The sequence below is a fragment of the Anomaloglossus baeobatrachus genome, unplaced genomic scaffold (assembly GCF_048569485.1).
Source record: "Anomaloglossus baeobatrachus isolate aAnoBae1 unplaced genomic scaffold, aAnoBae1.hap1 Scaffold_2531, whole genome shotgun sequence".
Classification (NCBI taxonomy): domain Eukaryota; kingdom Metazoa; phylum Chordata; class Amphibia; order Anura; family Aromobatidae; genus Anomaloglossus; species Anomaloglossus baeobatrachus.
Window position 1 is genome coordinate 75,947 of NW_027442108.1, and position 14,954 is coordinate 90,900.

At 48.2% G+C, this 14,954-nt stretch overlaps 9 non-coding genes and 2 pseudogenes across 9 annotated transcripts; all 11 read right to left on the reverse strand.

Annotated features, from left to right (window-relative positions):
• Positions 1-1,691: 1,691 nt before the first annotated feature.
• Positions 1,692-1,882, reverse strand: LOC142262927 (U2 spliceosomal RNA). Its single transcript, XR_012730174.1, has one exon. It is a non-coding gene; the product is annotated as a U2 spliceosomal RNA (small nuclear RNA).
• A 1,117-nt stretch (positions 1,883-2,999) lies between these two features.
• Positions 3,000-3,190, reverse strand: LOC142262928 (U2 spliceosomal RNA). Its single transcript, XR_012730175.1, has one exon. It is a non-coding gene; the product is annotated as a U2 spliceosomal RNA (small nuclear RNA).
• Positions 3,191-4,307: 1,117 nt separating this feature from the next.
• Positions 4,308-4,498, reverse strand: LOC142262929 (U2 spliceosomal RNA). Its single transcript, XR_012730176.1, has one exon. It is a non-coding gene; the product is annotated as a U2 spliceosomal RNA (small nuclear RNA).
• Positions 4,499-5,615: 1,117 nt separating this feature from the next.
• LOC142262879 (U2 spliceosomal RNA) lies at positions 5,616-5,799 on the reverse strand. Its single transcript, XR_012730141.1, has one exon. It is a non-coding gene; the product is annotated as a U2 spliceosomal RNA (small nuclear RNA).
• A 1,336-nt stretch (positions 5,800-7,135) lies between these two features.
• On the reverse strand, positions 7,136-7,331 carry LOC142262870 (U2 spliceosomal RNA). Its single transcript, XR_012730133.1, has one exon. It is a non-coding gene; the product is annotated as a U2 spliceosomal RNA (small nuclear RNA).
• Positions 7,332-8,091: 760 nt separating this feature from the next.
• Positions 8,092-8,240, reverse strand: LOC142262889 (U2 spliceosomal RNA; annotated as a pseudogene).
• Positions 8,241-9,357: 1,117 nt separating this feature from the next.
• LOC142262930 (U2 spliceosomal RNA) lies at positions 9,358-9,548 on the reverse strand. The gene has a single exon (XR_012730177.1). It is a non-coding gene; the product is annotated as a U2 spliceosomal RNA (small nuclear RNA).
• A 1,117-nt stretch (positions 9,549-10,665) lies between these two features.
• Positions 10,666-10,862, reverse strand: LOC142262888 (U2 spliceosomal RNA). The gene has a single exon (XR_012730146.1). It is a non-coding gene; the product is annotated as a U2 spliceosomal RNA (small nuclear RNA).
• A 1,293-nt stretch (positions 10,863-12,155) lies between these two features.
• LOC142262873 (U2 spliceosomal RNA) lies at positions 12,156-12,351 on the reverse strand. Its single transcript, XR_012730135.1, has one exon. It is a non-coding gene; the product is annotated as a U2 spliceosomal RNA (small nuclear RNA).
• A 739-nt stretch (positions 12,352-13,090) lies between these two features.
• Positions 13,091-13,232, reverse strand: LOC142262896 (U2 spliceosomal RNA; annotated as a pseudogene).
• Positions 13,233-14,349: 1,117 nt separating this feature from the next.
• Positions 14,350-14,540, reverse strand: LOC142262931 (U2 spliceosomal RNA). Its single transcript, XR_012730178.1, has one exon. It is a non-coding gene; the product is annotated as a U2 spliceosomal RNA (small nuclear RNA).
• Positions 14,541-14,954: the final 414 nt, after the last annotated feature.

Consider the following 14,954-nt stretch of genomic DNA (forward strand, 5'->3'; position numbering starts at 1 on the left):
GGTTTCGCAGCCAAAACTGCCCGGACCGTCAACCGGTGTTGGTTTCTCAGCCCAAGGCTAACCGGACCTCCAACCGGGTGTTGGTTTCTCAGCCGAAGCTGACCCAGACCTCCAACCGGGTGTTGGTTTCTCAGCCGAAGCTGACCCAGACCTCCAACCGGGTGTTAGTTTCTCAGCCCAAAGCTGACCAGACCTCCGACCGGGATTATAAAAATTTCCCTTCCTAGCCAGAAGGCCGGGATAGGATAATATGCTCAAAAAGTATGAAAAGGCAAGGTACGGTGTGCTACAGAGCCCAAGGCTTGCCGGGGTCCCAAGCCAGCAAGCTCAGACTCACTCCAGGGTCGTCAGTCCTGGGGCACGTTGTACCATAGCCCCCCACCCTTACTCAGTCTAATAGCCTCGATCCTGGTAGGGCCATGTTTTCCTCTAGATGAATATACTATCCACCCAGAGTACTAGCAAGTGCAACCTTCCAGTGTGCATTGTATCATTGTACTAAGGTGGCCTGGAGCTTAAACCACCTCTTCGAACAACACTACACTTGATCTTAGCCAAAAGGCCGAGAAGCGATAACCAGAATTGGTTTGGGCCTCGAGTGGCACCCTGGCCTATGCCGGACACATCTTAGGGAGAGAGAGCGAGAGGGAGACAAACCCACGCCTACACAAGACATTTTGTCACCCAAGCCAACCCTTGAAAAGGCTGCTTTGCAGAGCAAAAACAAGAAGAATGGTGCGTTTTGCAGCCGCCGCCCACTGCAATGAATCTGAATAACTCCTCCTTTAGGGCGCAAGCAACTCCCCTCCCCCTTGCAGTCTTTCCAATTCACGATACAAAAAGACGGACAGGACAGGTTGCCTGACTTTCCGTCACTGCCACCCTTTGCCATCCTTACCCGTAGAAAGCCCTTTCATCATCCCCAAACCCTAATCTTTTCCCTTTCCTTCCCAGCCCCCAAACCCTGCCCTCTGTACCTTTCTCACCACCCGCTTCCCTTCTCCTGTCATCCCCCTACCACCCGGGAAAAAAAGAGATTGCCCCCTCCTTCCACTAGCCCACCCTCCCACCCAAAGAACAACTTCTTCTGCGCAGCTTGTTTTCTAGGCAGCAGCGCTATTGTGATGTCATCGGGGGGCATTGTGACAAGCCGCCAGTGTTCCGTCTCTTCATGTTGTGCACTGTTCAAACCGAAAATACATCAACAGGCAGGCTACAGAAAAGCTTACTAACAAAGGTTAGAGAGGGGCTTTCTCAGAGGGCTTTTTACAGTTTGTCTATTCCCAATTAGCCGGTTTAGTATACTTAATGAAAGTACTAATTCTTTCATAGGCCGCCCATTCTTAGTATTTGACGTTCAGGTAACAACAGGTAACTTTATTTGGAGTGGAAGCAGAGAGATAACACCAGATGCCAATTGTAGATCCTCTCACACCTGTGGTCACTGCAGCATCTGACTCCACTTTGTCCAAAAGGGATCTATTCCATTCAATTACACATGATCTAGATTAGACTGACAACAAGATACTGCACGGGACATAGCAGAGTTGGTGAAGTTGAGTGGTGATGAGTTTGCTATTTGGATGAATAAAGCAAGTAAAAAGTGTGTTAGATAAAAATTCATTTCAATTCGCTAATCGGGCTAATATGAATCAGGTGAATCGAGTTCTGCTTTTGGAAACTGGGTTAAGAAGGGGTGCACCGTTCCTGGAGGTACTGCAATACCAGGTCAATGCGTGGAGTGGACAGAGCAAGCTCTTTTTCCATCTCCCTGTTCTAAAAATCCATTTAATATATGGTCCCCAGATAGGGGACGTATCAGATATTAAACTGATAAGAACAGATACTACACTTGATCTTAGCCAAAAGGCCGAGAAGCGATAACCAGAATTGGTTTGGGCCTCGAGTGGCACCCTGGCCTATGCCGGACACATCTTAGGGAGAGAGAGCGAGAGGGAGACAAACCCACGCCTACACAAGACATTTTGTCACCCAAGCCAACCCTTGAAAAGGCTGCTTTGCAGAGCAAAAACAAGAAGAATGGTGCGTTTTGCAGCCGCCGCCCACTGCAATGAATCTGAATAACTCCTCCTTTAGGGCGCAAGCAACTCCCCTCCCCCTTGCAGTCTTTCCAATTCACGATACAAAAAGACGGACAGGACAGGTTGCCTGACTTTCCGTCACTGCCACCCTTTGCCATCCTTACCCGTAGAAAGCCCTTTCATCATCCCCAAACCCTAATCTTTTCCCTTTCCTTCCCAGCCCCCAAACCCTGCCCTCTGTACCTTTCTCACCACCCGCTTCCCTTCTCCTGTCATCCCCCTACCACCCGGGAAAAAAAGAGATTGCCCCCTCCTTCCACTAGCCCACCCTCCCACCCAAAGAACAACTTCTTCTGCGCAGCTTGTTTTCTAGGCAGCAGCGCTATTGTGATGTCATCGGGGGGCATTGTGACAAGCCGCCAGTGTTCCGTCTCTTCATGTTGTGCACTGTTCAAACCGAAAATACATCAACAGGCAGGCTACAGAAAAGCTTACTAACAAAGGTTAGAGAGGGGCTTTCTCAGAGGGCTTTTTACAGTTTGTCTATTCCCAATTAGCCGGTTTAGTATACTTAATGAAAGTACTAATTCTTTCATAGGCCGCCCATTCTTAGTATTTGACGTTCAGGTAACAACAGGTAACTTTATTTGGAGTGGAAGCAGAGAGATAACACCAGATGCCAATTGTAGATCCTCTCACACCTGTGGTCACTGCAGCATCTGACTCCACTTTGTCCAAAAGGGATCTATTCCATTCAATTACACATGATCTAGATTAGACTGACAACAAGATACTGCACGGGACATAGCAGAGTTGGTGAAGTTGAGTGGTGATGAGTTTGCTATTTGGATGAATAAAGCAAGTAAAAAGTGTGTTAGATAAAAATTCATTTCAATTCGCTAATCGGGCTAATATGAATCAGGTGAATCGAGTTCTGCTTTTGGAAACTGGGTTAAGAAGGGGTGCACCGTTCCTGGAGGTACTGCAATACCAGGTCAATGCGTGGAGTGGACAGAGCAAGCTCTTTTTCCATCTCCCTGTTCTAAAAATCCATTTAATATATGGTCCCCAGATAGGGGACGTATCAGATATTAAACTGATAAGAACAGATACTACACTTGATCTTAGCCAAAAGGCCGAGAAGCGATAACCAGAATTGGTTTGGGCCTCGAGTGGCACCCTGGCCTATGCCGGACACATCTTAGGGAGAGAGAGCGAGAGGGAGACAAACCCACGCCTACACAAGACATTTTGTCACCCAAGCCAACCCTTGAAAAGGCTGCTTTGCAGAGCAAAAACAAGAAGAATGGTGCGTTTTGCAGCCGCCGCCCACTGCAATGAATCTGAATAACTCCTCCTTTAGGGCGCAAGCAACTCCCCTCCCCCTTGCAGTCTTTCCAATTCACGATACAAAAAGACGGACAGGACAGGTTGCCTGACTTTCCGTCACTGCCACCCTTTGCCATCCTTACCCGTAGAAAGCCCTTTCATCATCCCCAAACCCTAATCTTTTCCCTTTCCTTCCCAGCCCCCAAACCCTGCCCTCTGTACCTTTCTCACCACCTGCTTCCCTTCTCCTGTCATCCCCCTACCACCCGGGAAAAAAAGAGATTGCCCCCTCCTTCCACTAGCCCACCCTCCCACCCAAAGAACAACTTCTTCTGCGCAGCTTGTTTTCTAGGCAGCAGCGCTATTGTGATGTCATCGGGGGGCATTGTGACAAGCCGCCAGTGTTCCGTCTCTTCATGTTGTGCACTGTTCAAACCGAAAATACATCAACAGGCAGGCTACAGAAAAGCTTACTAACAAAGGTTAGAGAGGGGCTTTCTCAGAGGGCTTTTTACAGTTTGTCTATTCCCAATTAGCCGGTTTAGTATACTTAATGAAAGTACTAATTCTTTCATAGGCCGCCCATTCTTAGTATTTGACGTTCAGGTAACAACAGGTAACTTTATTTGGAGTGGAAGCAGAGAGATAACACCAGATGCCAATTGTAGATCCTCTCACACCTGTGGTCACTGCAGCATCTGACTCCACTTTGTCCAAAAGGGATCTATTCCATTCAATTACACATGATCTAGATTAGACTGACAACAAGATACTGCACGGGACATAGCAGAGTTGGTGAAGTTGAGTGGTGATGAGTTTGCTATTTGGATGAATAAAGCAAGTAAAAAGTGTGTTAGATAAAAATTCATTTCAATTCGCTAATCGGGCTAATATGAATCAGGTGAATCGAGTTCTGCTTTTGGAAACTGGGTTAAGAAGGGGTGCACCGTTCCTGGAGGTACTGCAATACCAGGTCAATGCGTGGAGTGGACAGAGCAAGCTCTTTTTCCATCTCCCTGTTCTAAAAATCCATTTAATATATGGTCCCCAGATAGGGGACGTATCAGATATTAAACTGATAAGAACAGATACTACACTTGATCTTAGCCAAAAGGCCGAGAAGCGATAACCAGAATTGGTTTGGGCCTCGAGTGGCACCCTGGCCTATGCCGGACACATCTTAGGGAGAGAGAGCGAGAGGGAGACAAACCCACGCCTACACAAGACATTTTGTCACCCAAGCCAACCCTTGAAAAGGCTGCTTTGCAGAGCAAAAACAAGAAGAATGGTGCGTTTTGCAGCCGCCGCCCACTGCAATGAATCTGAATAACTCCTCCTTTAGGGCGCAAGCAACTCCCCTCCCCCTTGCAGTCTTTCCAATTCACGATACAAAAAGACGGACAGGACAGGTTGCCTGACTTTCCGTCACTGCCACCCTTTGCCATCCTTACCCGTAGAAAGCCCTTTCATCATCCCCAAACCCTAATCTTTTCCCTTTCCTTCCCAGCCCCCAAACCCTGCCCTCTGTACCTTTCTCACCACCCGCTTCCCTTCTCCTGTCATCCCCCTACCACCCGGGAAAAAAAGAGATTGCCCCCTCCTTCCACTAGCCCACCCTCCCACCCAAAGAACAACTTCTTCTGCGCAGCTTGTTTTCTAGGCAGCAGCGCTATTGTGATGTCATCGGGGGGCATTGTGACAAGCCGCCAGTGTTCCGTCTCTTCATGTTGTGCACTGTTCAAACCGAAAATACATCAACAGGCAGGCTACAGAAAAGCTTACTAACAAAGGTTAGAGAGGGGCTTTCTCAGAGGGCTTTTTACAGTTTGTCTATTCCCAATTAGCCGGTTTAGTATACTTAATGAAAGTACTAATTCTTTCATAGGCCGCCCATTCTTAGTATTTGACGTTCAGGTAACAACAGGTAACTTTATTTGGAGTGGAAGCAGAGAGATAACACCAGATGCCAATTGTAGATCCTCTCACACCTGTGGTCACTGCAGCATCTGACTCCACTTTGTCCAAAAGGGATCTATTCCATTCAATTACACATGATCTAGATTAGACTGACAACAAGATACTGCACGGGACATAGCAGAGTTGGTGAAGTTGAGTGGTGATGAGTTTGCTATTTGGATGAATAAAGCAAGTAAAAAGTGTGTTAGATAAAAATTCATTTCAATTCGCTAATCGGGCTAATATGAATCAGGTGAAACGAGTTCTGCTTTTGGAAACTGGGTTAAGAAGGGGTGCACCGTTCCTGGAGGTACTGCAATACCAGGTCAATGCGTGGAGTGGACAGAGCAAGCTCTTTTTCCATCTCCCTGTTCTAAAAATCCATTTAATATATGGTCCCCAGATAGGGGACGTATCAGATATTAAACTGATAAGAACAGATGAGATTTCATCCGCAATTTTCAGAATCAAGGTAGCCCCGAAGGCCAGCAGGCCACCACACAAAAGCGCAGTGCCTGGGTGATCGCCTCCCGAGCCCAGGAACCACCAGCCACAAAGGGACGTAAGCACCAAAAGGCGCAACAATCCCCGAGGCCGGCGGTTGTGCAAGCCCGGGCCCCTCCCAGCCAAGACCAAGGCAAACCCAATGAAGGGACTACACTTGATCTTAGCCAAAAGGCCGAGAAGCGATAACCAGAATTGGTTTGGGCCTCGAGTGGCACCCTGGCCTATGCCGGACACATCTTAGGGAGAGAGAGCGAGAGGGAGACAAACCCACGCCTACACAAGACATTTTGTCACCCAAGCCAACCCTTGAAAAGGCTGCTTTGCAGAGCAAAAACAAGAAGAATGGTGCGTTTTGCAGCCGCCGCCCACTGCAATGAATCTGAATAACTCCTCCTTTAGGGCGCAAGCAACTCCCCTCCCCCTTGCAGTCTTTCCAATTCACGATACAAAAAGACGGACAGGACAGGTTGCCTGACTTTCCGTCACTGCCACCCTTTGCCATCCTTACCCGTAGAAAGCCCTTTCATCATCCCCAAACCCTAATCTTTTCCCTTTCCTTCCCAGCCCCCAAACCCTGCCCTCTGTACCTTTCTCACCACCCGCTTCCCTTCTCCTGTCATCCCCCTACCACCCGGGAAAAAAAGAGATTGCCCCCTCCTTCCACTAGCCCACCCTCCCACCCAAAGAACAACTTCTTCTGCGCAGCTTGTTTTCTAGGCAGCAGCGCTATTGTGATGTCATCGGGGGGCATTGTGACAAGCCGCCAGTGTTCCGTCTCTTCATGTTGTGCACTGTTCAAACCGAAAATACATCAACAGGCAGGCTACAGAAAAGCTTACTAACAAAGGTTAGAGAGGGGCTTTCTCAGAGGGCTTTTTACAGTTTGTCTATTCCCAATTAGCCGGTTTAGTATACTTAATGAAAGTACTAATTCTTTCATAGGCCGCCCATTCTTAGTATTTGACGTTCAGGTAACAACAGGTAACTTTATTTGGAGTGGAAGCAGAGAGATAACACCAGATGCCAATTGTAGATCCTCTCACACCTGTGGTCACTGCAGCATCTGACTCCACTTTGTCCAAAAGGGATCTATTCCATTCAATTACACATGATCTAGATTAGACTGACAACAAGATACTGCACGGGACATAGCAGAGTTGGTGAAGTTGAGTGGTGATGAGTTTGCTATTTGGATGAATAAAGCAAGTAAAAAGTGTGTTAGATAAAAATTCATTTCAATTCGCTAATCGGGCTAATATGAATCAGGTGAATCGAGTTCTGCTTTTGGAAACTGGGTTAAGAAGGGGTGCACCGTTCCTGGAGGTACTGCAATACCAGGTCAATGCGTGGAGTGGACAGAGCAAGCTCTTTTTCCATCTCCCTGTTCTAAAAATCCATTTAATATATGGTCCCCAGATAGGGGACGTATCAGATATTAAACTGATAAGAACAGATTTTGATTTAATGAAGCTTTCCAAAGCACCGCAAAAAATGCATGACCGAAGTCACACCAAAAACAGTGCAAAGGCTAGGATTCGTGTGGACCCCTCCGTGAGGAGAGGGTCCCCAAAAATCAACCCCGTCCCTCCGAGCCAGAAGGCCACAGCAAGGGTCAGGGATCTTCGGTGCTCCCCCAAGCCGAAGCCTGGTTGAGCCTTGTCGTTGCTCCCAGCGTCCACCCAGGCATCTTACCCAAGTGGAGTAGAGAGCTACTAGTTGTTGGTTTCGCAGCCGAAACTGCCCGGACCGTCAACCGGTGTTGGTTTCTCAGCCCAAGGCTAACCGGACTTCCAACCGGGTGTTGGTTTCTCAGCCGAAGCTGACCCGGACCTCCAACCGGGTGTTGGTTTCTCAGCCGAAGCTGACCCGGACCTCCAACCAGGTGTTGGTTTCTCAGCCGAAGCTGACCCGGACCTCCAACCGGGTATTGGTTTCTCAGCCAAAGCTGACCCGGACCTCCAACCGGGTGTTGGTTTCTCAGCCCAAAGCTGAACGGACCTCCGACCATGATTATAAAAATTTCCCTTCCTAGCCAGAAGGCCGGGATAGAGCAATATGCTCAGAAAGTATGAAAGGGCAAGGTACGGTGTGCTACAGAGCCCAAGGCTCGCCGGGGTCCCAAGCCAGCAAGCTCAGACTCACTCCAGGGTCGTCAATCCTGGGGCACATTGCACCATAGCCCCCACACTTACTCAGTCTAATAGCCTCGATCCTGGTAGGGCCATGGTTTCCTCTAGATGGATATACTATCCTCCCAAAGTACTAACAAGCGCAACCTTCCAGTGTGCATTGCATCATTGTACTAAGGTGGCCGGAGCCTTAAACCACCTTTTCGAACGATAATACACTTGATCTTAGCCAAAACAGATACTACACTTGATCTTAGCCAAAAGGCCGAGAAGCGATAACCAGAATTGGTTTGGGCCTCGAGTGGCACCCTGGCCTATGCCGGACACATCTTAGGGAGAGAGAGCGAGAGGGAGACAAACCCACGCCTACACAAGACATTTTGTCACCCAAGCCAACCCTTGAAAAGGCTGCTTTGCAGAGCAAAAACAAGAAGAATGGTGCGTTTTGCAGCCGCCGCCCACTGCAATGAATCTGAATAACTCCTCCTTTAGGGCGCAAGCAACTCCCCTCCCCCTTGCAGTCTTTCCAATTCACGATACAAAAAGACGGACAGGACAGGTTGCCTGACTTTCCGTCACTGCCACCCTTTGCCATCCTTACCCGTAGAAAGCCCTTTCATCATCCCCAAACCCTAATCTTTTCCCTTTCCTTCCCAGCCCCCAAACCCTGCCCTCTGTACCTTTCTCACCACCCGCTTCCCTTCTCCTGTCATCCCCCTACCACCCGGGAAAAAAAGAGATTGCCCCCTCCTTCCACTAGCCCACCCTCCCACCCAAAGAACAACTTCTTCTGCGCAGCTTGTTTTCTAGGCAGCAGCGCTATTGTGATGTCATCGGGGGGCATTGTGACAAGCCGCCAGTGTTCCGTCTCTTCATGTTGTGCACTGTTCAAACCGAAAATACATCAACAGGCAGGCTACAGAAAAGCTTACTAACAAAGGTTAGAGAGGGGCTTTCTCAGAGGGCTTTTTACAGTTTGTCTATTCCCAATTAGCCGGTTTAGTATACTTAATGAAAGTACTAATTCTTTCATAGGCCGCCCATTCTTAGTATTTGACGTTCAGGTAACAACAGGTAACTTTATTTGGAGTGGAAGCAGAGAGATAACACCAGATGCCAATTGTAGATCCTCTCACACCTGTGGTCACTGCAGCATCTGACTCCACTTTGTCCAAAAGGGATCTATTCCATTCAATTACACATGATCTAGATTAGACTGACAACAAGATACTGCACGGGACATAGCAGAGTTGGTGAAGTTGAGTGGTGATGAGTTTGCTATTTGGATGAATAAAGCAAGTAAAAAGTGTGTTAGATAAAAATTCATTTCAATTCGCTAATCGGGCTAATATGAATCAGGTGAATCGAGTTCTGCTTTTGGAAACTGGGTTAAGAAGGGGTGCACCGTTCCTGGAGGTACTGCAATACCAGGTCAATGCGTGGAGTGGACAGAGCAAGCTCTTTTTCCATCTCCCTGTTCTAAAAATCCATTTAATATATGGTCCCCAGATAGGGGACGTATCAGATATTAAACTGATAAGAACAGATACTACACTTGATCTTAGCCAAAAGGCCGAGAAGCGATAACCAGAATTGGTTTGGGCCTCGAGTGGCACCCTGGCCTATGCCGGACACATCTTAGGGAGAGAGAGCGAGAGGGAGACAAACCCACGCCTACACAAGACATTTTGTCACCCAAGCCAACCCTTGAAAAGGCTGCTTTGCAGAGCAAAAACAAGAAGAATGGTGCGTTTTGCAGCCGCCGCCCACTGCAATGAATCTGAATAACTCCTCCTTTAGGGCGCAAGCAACTCCCCTCCCCCTTGCAGTCTTTCCAATTCACGATACAAAAAGACGGACAGGACAGGTTGCCTGACTTTCCGTCACTGCCACCCTTTGCCATCCTTACCCGTAGAAAGCCCTTTCATCATCCCCAAACCCTAATCTTTTCCCTTTCCTTCCCAGCCCCCAAACCCTGCCCTCTGTACCTTTCTCACCACCCGCTTCCCTTCTCCTGTCATCCCCCTACCACCCGGGAAAAAAAGAGATTGCCCCCTCCTTCCACTAGCCCACCCTCCCACCCAAAGAACAACTTCTTCTGCGCAGCTTGTTTTCTAGGCAGCAGCGCTATTGTGATGTCATCGGGGGGCATTGTGACAAGCCGCCAGTGTTCCGTCTCTTCATGTTGTGCACTGTTCAAACCGAAAATACATCAACAGGCAGGCTACAGAAAAGCTTACTAACAAAGGTTAGAGAGGGGCTTTCTCAGAGGGCTTTTTACAGTTTGTCTATTCCCAATTAGCCGGTTTAGTATACTTAATGAAAGTACTAATTCTTTCATAGGCCGCCCATTCTTAGTATTTGACGTTCAGGTAACAACAGGTAACTTTATTTGGAGTGGAAGCAGAGAGATAACACCAGATGCCAATTGTAGATCCTCTCACACCTGTGGTCACTGCAGCATCTGACTCCACTTTGTCCAAAAGGGATCTATTCCATTCAATTACACATGATCTAGATTAGACTGACAACAAGATACTGCACGGGACATAGCAGAGTTGGTGAAGTTGAGTGGTGATGAGTTTGCTATTTGGATGAATAAAGCAAGTAAAAAGTGTGTTAGATAAAAATTCATTTCAATTCGCTAATCGGGCTAATATGAATCAGGTGAATCGAGTTCTGCTTTTGGAAACTGGGTTAAGAAGGGGTGCACCGTTCCTGGAGGTACTGCAATACCAGGTCAATGCGTGGAGTGGACAGAGCAAGCTCTTTTTCCATCTCCCTGTTCTAAAAATCCATTTAATATATGGTCCCCAGATAGGGGACGTATCAGATATTAAACTGATAAGAACATATTTTTTTTTTTTTTTTTTTTTTGAAGGATGAGTTTGAAAATAATAAAGTGACCGCCTCTCGTTGCCCAGGTAACTGTCCGTCACAAGAGGGCTATGACATCCTACGATGCACACTCCCCCAAGGCCAGCAGTTGTGCAATACCCTGGCACCTTTCAGCACCAACCAAGGTAGTACCCTCCCAAACTACACTTGATCTTAGCCAAAAGGCCGAGAAGCGATAACCAGAATTGGTTTGGGCCTCGAGTGGCACCCTGGCCTATGCCGGACACATCTTAGGGAGAGAGAGCGAGAGGGAGACAAACCCACGCCTACACAAGACATTTTGTCACCCAAGCCAACCCTTGAAAAGGCTGCTTTGCAGAGCAAAAACAAGAAGAATGGTGCATTTTGCAGCCGCCGCCCACTGCAATGAATCTGAATAACTCCTCCTTTAGGGCGCAAGCAACTCCCCTCCCCCTTGCAGTCTTTCCAATTCACGATACAAAAAGACGGACAGGACAGGTTGCCTGACTTTCCGTCACTGCCACCCTTTGCCATCCTTACCCGTAGAAAGCCCTTTCATCATCCCCAATCCCTAATCTTTTCCCTTTCCTTCCCAGCCCCCAAACCCTGCCCTCTGTACCTTTCTCACCACCCGCTTCCCTTCTCCTGTCATCCCCCTACCACCCGGGAAAAAAAGAGATTGCCCCCTCCTTCCACTAGCCCACCCTCCCACCCAAAGAACAACTTCTTCTGCGCAGCTTGTTTTCTAGGCAGCAGCGCTATTGTGATGTCATCGGGGGGCATTGTGACAAGCCGCCAGTGTTCCGTCTCTTCATGTTGTGCACTGTTCAAACCGAAAATACATCAACAGGCAGGCTACAGAAAAGCTTACTAACAAAGGTTAGAGAGGGGCTTTCTCAGAGGGCTTTTTACAGTTTGTCTATTCCCAATTAGCCGGTTTAGTATACTTAATGAAAGTACTAATTCTTTCATAGGCCGCCCATTCTTAGTATTTGACGTTCAGGTAACAACAGGTAACTTTATTTGGAGTGGAAGCAGAGAGATAACACCAGATGCCAATTGTAGATCCTCTCACACCTGTGGTCACTGCAGCATCTGACTCCACTTTGTCCAAAAGGGATCTATTCCATTCAATTACACATGATCTAGATTAGACTGACAACAAGATACTGCACGGGACATAGCAGAGTTGGTGAAGTTGAGTGGTGATGAGTTTGCTATTTGGATGAATAAAGCAAGTAAAAAGTGTGTTAGATAAAAATTCATTTCAATTCGCTAATCGGGCTAATATGAATCAGGTGAATCGAGTTCTGCTTTTGGAAACTGGGTTAAGAAGGGGTGCACCGTTCCTGGAGGTACTGCAATACCAGGTCAATGCGTGGAGTGGACAGAGCAAGCTCTTTTTCCATCTCCCTGTTCTAAAAATCCATTTAATATATGGTCCCCAGATAGGGGACGTATCAGATATTAAACTGATAAGAACAGATTTTGATTTAATGAAGCTTTCCAAAGCACCGCAAAAAATGCATGACCGAAGTCACACCAAAAACAGTGCAAAGGCTAGGATTCGTGTGGACCCCTCCGTGAGGAGAGGGTCCCCAAAAATCAACCCCGTCCCTCCGAGCCAGAAGGCCACAGCAAGGGTCAGGGATCTTCGGTGCTCCCCCAAGCCGAAGCCTGGTTGAGCCTTGTCGTTGCTCCCAGCGTCCACCCAGGCATCTTACCCAAGTGGAGTAGAGAGCTACTAGTTGTTGGTTTCGCAGCCGAAACTGCCCGGACCGTCAACCGGTGTTGGTTTCTCAGCCCAAGGCTAACCGGACCTCCAACCGGGTGTTGGTTTCTCAGCCGAAGCTGACCCGGACCTCCAACCGGGTGTTGGTTTCTCAGCCGAAGCTGACCCGGACCTCCAACCGGGTGTTGGTTTCTCAGCCGAAGCTGACCCGGACCTCCAACCGGGTGTTGGTTTCTCAGCCAAAGCTGACCCGGACCTCCAACCGGGTGTTGGTTTCTCAGCCCAAAGCTGAACGGACCTCCGACCATGATTATAAAAATTTCCCTTCCTAGCCAGAAGGCCGGGATAGAGCAATATGCTCAGAAAGTATGAAAGGGCAAGGTACGGTGTGCTACAGAGCCCAAGGCTCGCCGGGGTCCCAAGCCAGCAAGCTCAGACTCACTCCAGGGTCGTCAATCCTGGGGCACATTGCACCATAGCCCCCACACTTACTCAGTCTAATAGCCTCGATCCTGGTAGGGCCATGGTTTCCTCTAGATGGATATACTATCCTCCCAAAGTACTAACAAGCGCAACCTTCCAGTGTGCATTGCATCATTGTACTAAGGTGGCCGGAGCCTTAAACCACCTTTTCGAACGATACTACACTTGATCTTAGCCAAAAGGCCGAGAAGCGATAACCAGAATTGGTTTGGGCCTCGAGTGGCACCCTGGCCTATGCCGGACACATCTTAGGGAGAGAGAGCGAGAGGGAGACAAACCCACGCCTACACAAGACATTTTGTCACCCAAGCCAACCCTTGAAAAGGCTGCTTTGCAGAGCAAAAACAAGAAGAATGGTGCGTTTTGCAGCCGCCGCCCACTGCAATGAATCTGAATAACTCCTCCTTTAGGGCGCAAGCAACTCCCCTCCCCCTTGCAGTCTTTCCAATTCACGATACAAAAAGACGGACAGGACAGGTTGCCTGACTTTCCGTCACTGCCACCCTTTGCCATCCTTACCCGTAGAAAGCCCTTTCATCATCCCCAAACCCTAATCTTTTCCCTTTCCTTCCCAGCCCCCAAACCCTGCCCTCTGTACCTTTCTCACCACCCGCTTCCCTTCTCCTGTCATCCCCCTACCACCCGGGAAAAAAAGAGATTGCCCCCTCCTTCCACTAGCCCACCCTCCCACCCAAAGAACAACTTCTTCTGCGCAGCTTGTTTTCTAGGCAGCAGCGCTATTGTGATGTCATCGGGGGGCATTGTGACAAGCCGCCAGTGTTCCGTCTCTTCATGTTGTGCACTGTTCAAACCGAAAATACATCAACAGGCAGGCTACAGAAAAGCTTACTAACAAAGGTTAGAGAGGGGCTTTCTCAGAGGGCTTTTTACAGTTTGTCTATTCCCAATTAGCCGGTTTAGTATACTTAATGAAAGTACTAATTCTTTCATAGGCCGCCCATTCTTAGTATTTGACGTTCAGGTAACAACAGGTAACTTTATTTGGAGTGGAAGCAGAGAGATAACACCAGATGCCAATTGTAGATCCTCTCACACCTGTGGTCACTGCAGCATCTGACTCCACTTTGTCCAAAAGGGATCTATTCCATTCAATTACACATGATCTAGATTAGACTGACAACAAGATACTGCACGGGACATAGCAGAGTTGGTGAAGTTGAGTGGTGATGAGTTTGCTATTTGGATGAATAAAGCAAGTAAAAAGTGTGTTAGATAAAAATTCATTTCAATTCGCTAATCGGGCTAATATGAATCAGGTGAATCGAGTTCTGCTTTTGGAAACTGGGTTAAGAAGGGGTGCACCGTTCCTGGAGGTACTGCAATACCAGGTCAATGCGTGGAGTGGACAGAGCAAGCTCTTTTTCCATCTCCCTGTTCTAAAAATCCATTTAATATATGGTCCCCAGATAGGGGACGTATCAGATATTAAACTGATAAGAACAGATACTACACTTGATCTTAGCCAAAAGGCCGAGAAGCGATAACCAGAATTGGTTTGGGCCTCGAGTGGCACCCTGGCCTATGCCGGACACATCTTAGGGAGAGAGAGCGAGAGGGAGACAAACCCACGCCTACACAAGACATTTTGTCACCCAAGCCAACCCTTGAAAAGGCTGCTTTGCAGAGCAAAAACAAGAAGAATGGTGCGTTTTGCAGCCGCCGCCCACTGCAATGAATCTGAATAACTCCTCCTTTAGGGCGCAAGCAACTCCCCTCCCCCTTGCAGTCTTTCCAATTCACGATACAAAAAGACGGACAGGACAGGTTGCCTGACTTTCCGTCACTGCCACCCTTTGCCATCCTTACCCGTAGAAAGCCCTTTCATCATCCCCAAACCCTAATCTTTTCCCTTTCCTTCCCAGCCCCCAAACCCTGCCCTCTGTACCTTTCTCACCA